The sequence below is a fragment of the Heterodontus francisci genome, unplaced genomic scaffold (assembly GCF_036365525.1).
Source record: "Heterodontus francisci isolate sHetFra1 unplaced genomic scaffold, sHetFra1.hap1 HAP1_SCAFFOLD_61, whole genome shotgun sequence".
In the NCBI taxonomy this organism is placed as follows: domain Eukaryota; kingdom Metazoa; phylum Chordata; class Chondrichthyes; order Heterodontiformes; family Heterodontidae; genus Heterodontus; species Heterodontus francisci.
This window is the reverse complement of record NW_027141441.1, coordinates 10,125,219-10,137,691: the sequence shown is the minus strand read 5'-3', so window position 1 is coordinate 10,137,691 and position 12,473 is coordinate 10,125,219. Positions and strand designations below refer to the sequence as shown.

The 12,473-nt window shown below is 45.2% G+C and overlaps 1 non-coding gene across 1 annotated transcript; it reads left to right on the top strand.

Moving 5' to 3' along the window:
• Positions 1 to 1,679: 1,679 nt before the first annotated feature.
• On the top strand, positions 1,680 to 1,753 carry trnai-aau (transfer RNA isoleucine (anticodon AAU)). Its single transcript has one exon. It is a non-coding gene; the product is annotated as a tRNA-Ile (tRNA).
• The last annotated feature ends 10,720 nt before the right edge of the window (positions 1,754 to 12,473 follow it).

The following is a 12,473-nucleotide window of genomic DNA, read 5'->3' as shown; positions in this document are numbered from 1 at the left end:
TATATCCTTCCTTAGATAAGGAAACCAAAACTGTGCACAATACTCCAGCACGATCTCACCAAGGCTCTATACAATTGCAGCAAGACGTCTTTATTCCTGTACTCATGACCCCTCGTGTTAAGGCCAACATACCGTTTGCCTTCCTAATTGATTGCTGCACCTGCATGCGAGCTTTTAGTGTCTCATGAACAAGGACACCCAGGTCCCTTTGGACATCAACACTTCCCAACCTCTCACCATTTAAGAAATATTCTGTCTTTCTGTTTATTCTACCAAAGTGGATAACATCACACTTATTCATATTATATTCCATCTGTCATTTCATTCACTTATCCTGTCCAAGTCCCCTGGAAGCCTCCTTGTAACCTCCTCACAGCTCACATCCTTTACAATTGGCATATTCTTCTCCATGCTGCTATTTTAAACTTTCAGTGACTCAGATGGGGGTGTCCACCTGCATACCAGAGCTGATGACAAGCTGTTCATCTTGGCAAGACTGCGCACCAAGACCAAAATGAGTCAGTTCTTGGTCTGTAAGTTGCTGTTTGCTGATGACGCTGTGCTGACATCCCATAATGAAGTTCATTAACAGCAGCTTCTCTATCGGTTCTCCCTGGCCTGCAAGGAGTTTGGACTGACGATCAGCAGCAGGAAGATCAAAGTTATGGGCCAGGACGTAGAGACTCCACCTTCCATCAACATCGACAGGCTCACTTTGGAGGTTGTCAACAGCTTCACATACCTTGGATCAACAATCACCAGCAATCTGTCCCTTGATACTGAAATCAGCACCAGGATTGTCAATGCTGCAGCTGTCATGTCAAAGTTGAGAAGACGAGTTTGAACCGACAGCAAACTGATCGAAAATACAAAACTCCGCGTGTACCAGGCTTGTGTTCTCAGCACCCTCCTTTATAGTAGAGAAGCATCAACAACTTATGCAAGCCAAGAAAAGCAGCTGAACAGCTTCCACCTCCGCTGTCTCAGATGGATATTGGGCATCTCCTGGCAGGACAGAGTGCCGAATGCAGAAGTACACCAGCGTGCAGGGATCTGCAGCATGTTTGCCCTCTTGAGTCAGCGGTGACTCTGTTGACTGGGTCATGTGTGCTGAATGGATGACGGTCGCTTTGCCAACGACATGCTCTTTGGTGAGCTTGCTTTCAGCACGAGACCAACAGGTCACCCACGTCTGTGATACAAGGACATCTGCAAAGCGAGATCTCTAGCTGACTGGGATTGGAGTCCATGCATGGGAAGTCCTTCCTGCTGACTGGAATTCCTGGAGAAAGGCATTCAGGAAGACCATGGGAAAAGCAGAGGACAAAAGAAATGACCAGATGGTGGGAAAGAGAGCTCAGAGGAAGGAAAGATTATCAGTCGACCTCGGGCCAATGATATTCATCTGTACCAGCTGTGGAAGGGATCGTCACTCACGAGTCGTCCTCGACAGCCACAACAAACGATGTTTCACACAGAAGTGACGTACACCCCGGGTGTAGCCCATCGTCTTCCGAGACGGACGGTTGCCTATTACAATTACAACTACAGCTACAACTACAAGAGCGAGTCAGAGGCTGGGAACTCTGCCGTGACGAACTCAGCTCTTGACTCGCCAAAGTCTGCCCACGATCTGCAAGGTCTTCCTCTGACTTCAATTGCACACATATTTGCAATCTGGCTCTGTAGCTTAGTTGGTTCAAGCACCTGTCTAATAAACAAGAGATCCTGGGTTCAACTCCCAGCAGAGCCTTATTTCACAGTAGCAACATGCTTGAAAAGTTTCATTATCAACACTGACATCTATGTCTTGTGAGCTTCAATTCAAAATACATGATGAATTTCAATCACATACAAAAACAGCCTTTGTGAAGGATATGAGTTTGGAATGGCTGTTCCTCCTTGAACAGAACTTCAGTGCTGATACATCAAAGGTAACTTCTTTGACATAAATTTGTTCACAGTTACATTCAACCTGGAAAACAGCTTGATATTAATCTCACTGAAGGAGAGTGTTTGTGTCATTATGTGTTGCTTTTAACCGAGACTGGGACATGACGCAAGTGGGAGGGTTTATCTGAGGTTTGGAATATTTGTCAGTCAGGAACAAGAAAAATCAAAGGAACCAAATAAGAAAACCTATGTCTCATGTGGTTACTGAGAAACGGTGAGAAGATATTAAACTTTGTTGTATTTAATACAACTGTGTGAACTTTGATCTTTGCGGCCTTTTATAAACAGTATTTGAAGGGTCTCAGTAAAAATGTTCAGTGTTGATGAGAGTGGGGTCTGGGTGAGCAGCTGCTGAGTGTGACAGGGTCAGGACTGGATGCAGGAAGTTCTCTGACATTCTCTCTCTCTCTCTCTGATGGGTTGAGTTGATTTTCAACTGGCAGCTGTTGCTGTTTTGATAATTCAAGTTCCCTCCACCGATTTTTTTGGACAGACAGTGCAGTATGAGGCTGTAAAGGGTTAATGCTGAAGACAGTGGGATTAACCCCTCCCACAATCAGAGTGATGATGTAACAGTCACATGAGATGAGGTTTGGGAGAAGAGAGAGTAGCACCAAGGATGCTCGTTTAGGAGGCTTGATGAGTGTGTATATAGTATTGTGTAAATTAGAAAAGAGTTCTTCGTTCTTTCAGCAGGGAATGTGTACAGAAAATATCGCGAAACTCACAATTTTATTATTCAGGAGTTGGAACACAGGGATATTAACTCCAAGTGACAGTAGTGGTTTCATTTAACAAAAGAAAAGTAGAGAATAATATTGCTCATTGATTGAAATCCCCCAGTGAGGAGACAGTTAAACAGGTGATCTGTTGGGGCATCCTTCGATCCAAGGTTTCGGCAGCATTTAATCTCCCTTTTTGGTGAAATTCTCTGTTTTTTGCATCTTTTTTTAATCCAGCTTTGATGGACCAGTGAAAAAACTGAAAAAAGTAAACAGATCCATCCTTTCTTTTCTTCCTTTTTCCCATCAGTTTCTCTTTTCTGTCCCAATTTATTCTGCTGTTTCTGCTGTTTTATCCATTCCAATCAAAATTCAACATTCCAATCAAATCTATTTGTTATTCCACAGTGTCTTTCCATGTGTTTTATTCTGTTGTATTCTCTCACAGTCTGTTTGATGATCAATTTTACATCCCACTCTCTGTTCTGGTGAAGATCAGAAGCAGTGATATCTGTTTGCAACACCCGACAAGTCAGCCTGAGGCTGTATCTCATCGATAATGTTGAGTTAGGAACATAGGAACATAGGAGCAGGAGTCGGCCATTCAGCCCATCGAGCCTACCCCACCATTCAATATGATCATGGCTGATCATCCACTTCAATGCCCTTTTCCCCACACTTTCCTCATATTCCCTTATGTCATTTGTATTTAGAAATCTATCAATCTCTGCTTTAAACATACTCAATAACTGAGCTTCCACAGCCCTCTGGGTTACAGAATTCCAAAGATTCACAACCCTCTGAGGAATAACATTTCTCCTCATCTCTGTCCTAAGTGGCTTGCCCCTTATTTTGAAATTGCGTCCCCTGGTTCTCGACTCCCCAACCAGGGGAAACATCTTAGCTGCATCTACCCTGACTGTCCTTTAAATATTTTGTAGGTTTCAATGAGATCACCTCTCATTCTTCAAAACTCTAGAGAATACAGCCCCAGTTTCCCCAATATCTCTTCATAGGACAGTCCCACCATCCCAGGAACAAGTCTGATGAACCTTCTTTGCACTCCATCTATGGCAATAATATCCTTCCGAAGGTAAGGGGACCAAAGCTGCACACAGTACTCCAAGTGCAGTCTAACCAGGGTTCGATACAATTGAAGCAAGAATTCACTACTCCTGTACTCAAATCCTCTTGCGATAAAGGCTAACATACTATTAGCCTTCCTAATTGCTTGCTGCACCTGCATGTTATCTGTCAGTGACTTATTGACATGGATACCAGGTCACCCTTATACTCTATACCTCAGTTAATAAAGGAAAGGATTCCATATACCTGCTGAACCACCTTATTGACCTGTCCTGCTACCTTCAGGGATCTGTGGACATTCACTCCAACGTCCCTCACTTCCTCGACACCGTTCAGTGTTCTCCCATTAATTGTGTATTCCTTTGCCTTTTTTGACGCCTGCTCTCGCTGTTCCCTGCTCTCCGAGTGAACTCTTGCTCCCTCTCCTGGGCTCTTTATGCTCCATTCTGCTCTCACTGTTTCCTGCTCTCTTAATGTATCAATATTTATTTGCCTTGTGTTTAATTTAAAATATGGATTAACTGTATTTTACAGTTGTAGGTTTTATTTGGTAGTCCTGTACAAGTTGTGGATTGGTATTCAATATTTAGCTCTGTGAAAACGATTGTGAATGAAAATATAACTTTCAATCTTAAACATGGGCTGGTCTGCAAGCTCCAAGTCCTTCATTTTGTAGTAATGGAATTGATACTGTGTCTTTCAGTCTTAATCTCTGTGGCATTTTTGAACTGGTATGTAATGCATAACTTGGTCTAACGTCTGATGTACATTATTGGGATTCATAGGATCATAGGAAATAGGGGCATTAGGCCATTCAGCCCATCGAGCCTGCTCCAACATTCAAACAGATCGTGACTGATCATCTACCTCTACGCCATTTTTCCTGCTATCTCCATATCCCTTGATCTTGTTAGTATTTAGAAATCTATCGATTTCTGTCTTGAATATGTTCAATGATTGATCTTCCACAGCCCTCTGGGATAAAGAATTCCACAGAATTCCCACCCTCTGAGTAAAGAAATTCCTGCTCATCTCAGTCTCAAATGGCCTGCCCTTATTCTGAGACTGTGTCCCCTTGTTCTGGACTCACTAGACAGAGGAATCATCCTATCCATATCTACCCTGTGACACCCTGGAAGAACTTTGTCTGTTTCAATGAGATCACCTCTCATTCTTCAAAACTCTAGAGAATTTAGGCCCAGTCTCTGCAGTCTCTCATCATAAGACAATCCCACCATCCTAGGGGATGAGACCGGTGAATCTCTGTTGCACTCCCTCTATGACAAGTCTATCCTTCCTTAGATAAGGAAACCAAAATTGTACAGAATACTCCAGGTGCAGTCTCATCTAGACTTCATACATCTTTACTCATGTACTCAAATACGCTTTCAATGAAGCCAACATACCATTTGCCTTCCTAATTGCTTGCTGCACCTGCATACTAGCTTTTAGTGTCTCATGAACAAGGACACCCAGGTGCCTTTGGACATCGACACTTCCCAGCCTCTCACCATTTAAGAAATACTCTGTCTTTCTGTTTATTCTACCAAAGTGGAGAACTTCACACTTATTCACATTATATTCCATCTGCCATGTTCTTGCCCATTCATTTAACCTTTCCAAATCCCCTCAAAGCCTCCTTGCATTCATTCTGTACCTTTCAATTCTGTAAATTTTGTCTGTTCTATTTCAGATTTTATATTTAAAATGTAACCATGGTGACAGAGTTTATTTAGAGCTGATGGTGAGTTTGTTTTTGGACTGTGATTGATGGATCAACCTGTCAGCTGTACTGAATTGGAGTGAAATGGAAACAACTTCTGTCTCTCATGCTGTTGTTTGACTGACTGTGTCTCTTGACTTTGGGATCAGTGTCTGTGTGACTACTTCTTTTGTTTGTTCCAGTGGAACTGATGAGCTGGCAGTATCTCTGTGCTTTGGGAGTGATCCTGCACCGACTGTGTGTTGGAATGAGCTCGCTGCACTTTTCTTTGTGTCCAAGAATCACCACATCCATTCAGGTTCCTTGGTGTATTTTCCTGCAGGAATGAAAGAACTGGTGAGATAGAAGACACAAAAGCGATCAATGTAATCGTCCCAATAATAATCATTATGAACAATCACAAAATGAAAACCAGGAACACAAACAGTGTCAGTGTCTGACTCCACTGCAGTACTGCAGCATTCAGCTTCTGTTTACCAGGTGTTTGCAGTGGATTTACAACAAGTTTGTGACATTCAGAAACAACACAAGCCCTGCACTGCTCAATGACTGGGACTGTCCGATAGAGCAGTGAACTTTACACAGTCGCATTTCTATTTCAACGGAAAACAAGCAGCCACTATTTAAAATGTGCCTTTCACACTTCTCACCTGGTGTCTGCAATAAATGTTCTTTGTCAAACTGTCCACATCGTTGTTGTGCGGCTATTTTTCCCCCACTGTTCACGATCCAACAAACAGTGAGAGACTGGAACTAAAGCAGGAAAATTCCCTCTCCTTTGGGTGGTAAAATTGTCAGTGATTTTCAATAGTGATTTCTTCCCATTGTGTCTCCCTGAGCCTGCACAGACACTGTCCGAGAATGAACTCTCCCTTCCCCATGTCCCCGGCTCACTCCATGTTCCGGGAGCAGCTCCTGCTCCACAGTGTCTGTTACAAACAGATATGGTTCGGAAGGGCTGGGGCGTGCACCAAAACATGGGAGGAGCGAGTAGCCAAGGTACGACAAACGTTGGGCATGTGGGGGCAGCGATCTCTCTCCATTGTGGGTAAGAACCTGGTCATCAGGTGCGAGGCGCTCACGTTGTTGCTCTACGTGGCGCAGGTCTGGCCCATACCCCACTCCTGCGCCGTGGCAGTCACCCGAGCCATTTTCCGCTTCGTCTGGGGATCTAAAATGGACCGCGTCTGGAGGGACACGATGTTCAAATCTCTGGACAAGGGCGGGAAAAATGTACCCAACGTGGCCCTCATCCTGATGACCACCTTCGTGTGCGGCTGCATCAAGCTGTGTGTAGATCCCCAGTACACAAACTCCAAGTTTCACTACGTGCTGAGGTTCTATCTGTCCCCGGTGTTGCGAAGGATGGGCCTGGTCACATTGCCGCGGAACGCTCCATGCAGTTGGGAGGTGCCGTACCACCTATCCTTCGTGGAGCACTTTCTGCGGGCAAACACCTTTGACCACCGGTCCATCAGGCAGTGGTCTGCACGGAATGTCCTCAAGGCCCTACGGGAAAAGGAAACGGTGCATCCTGTCGGATGGTTCCCCGAGCAGACCGTCAAAGTCATTTGGCGGAATGCCTCATCACCAAAACTTTCAAACAAGCACCAAGACGTAGCTTGGCTGGTGGTGAGAAGGGCCCTCCCCGTCAGATCCTTCATGCACACCCGAAGTCTCGCGCCCTCCGCACAGTGCCCCCGCGTTGGCTGTGGTGGGGAAGAGACGGTCACCCACCTCCTCCTGGAATGTGCCTTTGCAAAGCAGGTGTGGAAAGAGATGCAGTGGTTTTTGTCAAGGTTCATCCCAAGCAGCTCTGTAACACAGGAGTCTGTGCTCTACGGGCTGTTCCCAGGGACGCACACCGAGACAAACATCAACTGCTGCTGGAGGACTATCAATTCGGTGAAAGACGCCCTTTGGTCTGCCCGAAACATGCTGGTCTTCCAGCGCAAAGAGTTGTCCACGACCGAATGTTGCAGACTGGCACATTCCAAGGTCCAGGACTACGTGCTGAGGGACGCACTAAAGCTTGGGGCAGCCGCAGCAAAGGCTCAATGGGGAAAGACCACAGTGTAAGGTTCCCCCACCAAGCTGTACTGAGGGGCTGGATCCATGGGAAACCCCTCGAACTGTATCGTTAATATTCTCAATTGCTGTAAATGCAAAACTGTAATTGACATGACAATTGTGAAACTGAAGGGTTGGGAAGAAACTTATGACAGTATTGAAGGAAACTGACCTCCCTTGCAATGTTTGTATTTTTTGGTGCTGTTTGGAAACTGTTTGGCAATGTAATTTTTACAGATTTTTATGAATAAAGTATATTTTGGAAAAAAAAAATGTCTGCTACAAACACTCCCCGACTCCCCCTCAACTTCCCACCACTCAATGCTAATCTCTGAGCACATCTGCGGACACGGTCCCAAAGCAGTGGCTGCTGGAAGCAGGTGCTGTTTGTTCCCTTCCCCCGGGCCCAGGAAGTCTCCATTAGCAGCTGATTTAAAGCATCTTCCCCTGATTGAGTGAATGGCTTCACAGACTGGGTTGGGAAAGTCTGCGCATGCGCTCCACTCCTCATTGTGACGTCCCACTGTGGGCGGGGCTGCATCACGCGTGCGCAGATCCCTGCAGCAATTCAGCATTCAAACATCAATGGGAACTTTCCCCATTTCACCCTCATCAAAGTCCCAAAGAAAGTGAAGAGGGGCTTGGACTGGAGGGAGGGAGGGGCGGGGTAGGGGGAAGCTAGAACCCAGAAAGCTGCCCACTTGCCCCATTTAGATGCTCAATTTGTGGTCATTCCCTGCAGGGGGTTTGTTATTATTGAGCCCCTCCTGGTAAAACAATCCGATAGAAAGAGGGGAGAAAGGAGGGAGCCGGTGTGTTTGCTGGGACCTTGCAGAATTCATTTCAGCAGCAAAAGTCCCGGGTTATATTAACCCGAGTGAAACACGCTGTCAGTGAGAGGAAAACCGAACGGCCCTTTTCATCTTTTCATTGGAAACAAAGTAGAGCCGGAAGTGCGGCGAGCAGAGCAGACACACAAGCTCAATGACAGGAGAGCTCGGCCGTCCCTGAGTTTCAGCTCCCGGCTCTTACATTTCCTCATCCACACTGTCTTTACTGTGGATGTTCAGGGGTTCCTTGTCGGATCTGAGGACTGTATCCATTAAACATTCTGAGTCAGGAGATCCACACACTCTCTGTTATCAAGATTTATGGGCAGGAATGTTTCAAAACTTTGTCTATTAAATCATTGTATTATTCACAGAACTAATGAGGCAATCGGTTCATTATTCAGGCCTTGAACTTGGTTTGGGTAGACCGAAAACTGAGAGGTTCAGCACCTTTCCACTTCTTCACTAATATAACTGATTTCTTTGATGAAGTAACAGAAAAGGTTGATGAAGGGAAAGCAATGGATGTTGTCTATATGGATTTTAAGAAAGCGTTTGACAAACTACCACATAAAAGGCTGGGTAACAACACTGAGGCTCCTGGAATAGGAGGGTCAGTATCTGCTTGGGTTAAAAAATGGATGAAATATCAGGAAAAGCGAGTTGTGGTATTTGGTTGTTTTTCAGAATGGAAGATGGTGAACAGCGATGTCCAGAAGGGTCAGTGTCAGGACCACCATATATAGAAATGACTTGAATATTGGAATCACAGAATCACAGAATTGTTACTGCACAGAAGGAGGCCATTTGGCCCATCGTGTCTGCACTGACTCTCCAAATGAGCAATTCACCTCATGTCACTTCCCCGTCCTCTCCCCATAATCCTGCACATTCTTCCTTTTCAGATAACAGTCTAATTCCCATTTGAATGCTTCAATTGAACCTGCCTCCATCACATTCTCAGGCAGTTCATACTTTAACCACTCGCTGTGTGAAAAAGTTTTACCCCATGTCGCTTTTGCTTCTTTTACCAATTACTTTAAATCTGTGCCTTCTCGTTCTCGATCCCTTCACAAGTGGGAACAGTTTCTCCCTATCCACTCTGTCCACACCCCTCATCATTTTGAATACCACTATGAAATCTCCTCTTAGCCTTCTTTTCTCCAAGGAAAACAGTCCTAACTTCTCCAATCTATCTTCATAACTGAAGTTCCTCATCCCTGGAACCATTCTCATGAATCTTTTCCATAATCTCTCCAATGCCTTCACATCTTTCCTAAAGTGTGGCACCCAGAACGGGACGCAGTACTTCAGCTGAGGCTAGTGTCTTGTACAATAGAACATAGAACATTGCAGCGCAGGACAGGCTCTTCGGCCCTCGATGTTGCGCCGACCTGTGAAACCATCTGACCTACACTATTCCATTTTCATCCATATGTCTATCCAATAACCACTTAAATGCCCTTAAATTTGGCGAGTCCACTACTGTTGCAGGCAGGGCGTTCCACGCCCCTACTACTCTCTGAGTAAAGAAACTACCTCTGACATCTGTCCTATATCTATCACCCCTCAACTTAAAGCTATGTCCCCTCGTGTTTGCCATCACCATCCGAGGAAAAAGACTCTCACTATCCACCCTATCTAACCCTCTGATTATCTTATATGTCTCTATTAAGTCACCTCTCCTCCTCCTCTCTAACGAAAACAACCTCATGTCCCTCAGCCTTTCCTCGTAAGACCTTCCCTCCATACCAGGCAACATCTTAGTTAATCTCCTCTGCACCCTTTCCAAAGCTTCCACATCCTTCCTATAATGCGGTGACCAGAACTGCACGCAATACTCCAAGTGTGGCCGCACCAGAGTTTTGTATAGCTGCAGCATAACCTCGTGGCTCCGAAACTCGATCCCCCTACTAATAAAAGCTAACACACCATATGCCTTCTTAACAGCCCTATTAACCTGGGTGGCAACTTTCAGGGATTTATGTACCTGGACACCAAGATCTCTCTGCTCATCTACACTACCAAGAATCTTCCCATTAGCCCAGTACTCTGCATTCCTGTTACTCCTTCCAAAGTGAATCACCTCACACTTTTCCGCATTAAACTCCATTTGCCATCTCTCAGCCCAGCTCTGCAGCCTATCTATGTCCCTATGTAACCTACAACATCCTTCGGCACTATCCACAACTCCACCGACCTTCGTGTCATCCGTAAATTTACTAACCCACCCTTCTACACCCTCATCCAGGTCATTTATAAAAATGACAAACAGCAGTGGCCCCAAAACAGATCCTTGCGGTACACCACTAGTAACTAAACTCCAGGATGAACAATTGCCATCAACCTACACCCTCTGTCTTCTTTCAGCTAGCCAATTTCTGATCCAAAGCACTAAATCACCTTCAATCCCATACTTCCGTTTTTTCTGCAATAGCCTACCGTGGGGAACCTTATCAAACGCCTTACTGAAATCCATATACACCACATCCACGGCTTTACCCTCATCCACCTGTTTGGTCACCTTCTCAAAAAACTCAATAAGGTTTGTAAGGCACGACCTACCCTTCACAAAACCGTGCTGACTATCGCTAATGAACTTATTCTTTTCAAGATGATTATAAATCCTATCTCTTATAACCTTTTCCAACATTTTACCCACAATCGAAGTAAGGCTCACAGGTCTATAATTACCAGGGCTGTCTCTACTCCCCTTCTTGAACAAGGGGACAACGTTTGCTATCCTCCAGTCTTCCGGCACTATTCCTGTTGACAATGACGACATAAAGATCAAGGACAAAGGCTCTGCAATCTCCTCCCTGGCTTCCCAGAGAATCCTAGGATAAATCCCATCTGGCCCAGGGGACTTATCTATTTTCACACTTTCCAAAATTGCTAACACCTCCTCCTTGTGAACCTCAATCCCATCTCGCCTAATAGTCTGTATCTCAGTATTCTCCTCGACAACATTTTCTTTCTCTACTGTAAATACTGACGAAAAATATTCATTTAACGCTTCCCCTATCTCCTCTGATTCCACACACAACTTCCCACTACTATCCTTGATTGGCCCTAATCTAACTCTAGTCATTCTTTTATTCCTGATATACCAAAAGAAAGCCTTAGGGTTTTCCTTGATCCTATCCGCCAATGACTTCTCGTGTCCTCTCCTCTCTCTTCTTAGCTCTCCCTTTAGATCCTTCCTGGCTAGCTTGTAACTCTCAAGCGCCCTAACTGAGCCTTCACGTCTCATCCTAACATAAACCTTCTTCTTCCGCTTGACAAGTGCTTCAACTTCTTTAGTAAACCACGGCTCCCTCGCTCGACAACTTCCTCCCTGCCTCACAGGTACATACTTATCAAGGACACGCAGTAGCTGCTCCTTGAATAAGCTCCACATTTCGATTGTGCCCATCCTCTGCAGTTTCCTTCCCCATCCTACGCATCCTAAATCTTGCCTAATCGCATCATAATTTCCTTTCCCCCAGCTATAATTCTTGCCCTGCGGTATATACCTGTCCCTGCCCATTGCTAAGGTAAACCTAACCGAATTGTGATCACGATCACCAAAGTGCTCACCTACATCTAAATCTAACACCTGGCCGGGTTCATTACCCAGTACCAAATCCAATGCGGCATCGCCCCTGGTTGGCCTGTCTACATACTGTGTCAGAAAACCCTCCTGCACACACTGGACAAAAACTGACCCATCTAAAGTTCTCGAACTGTAGTATTTCCAGTCAATATTTGGAAAGTTAAAGTCCCCCATAACAACTACCCTGTTACTCTCGCTCCTGTCGAGAATCATCTTCGCTATCCTTTCCTCCACATCTCTGGAAATATTCAGAGGTCAAGAGAAAACTCCCAACAGGGTGACCTCTCCTCTCCTGTTTCTCACCTCGGCCCATACTACCTCAGTAGACGAGTCCTCAAACGTCCTTTCTGCCGCTGTAATACTCTCCTTGATTAACAATGCCACACTCCCCCCCCCCCCTCTTTTACCATCTTCTCTGTTCTTAGTGAAACATCTAAATCCCGGAACCTGCAACATCCATTCCTGTCACTGCTCTATCCATGTCTCCGAAATGG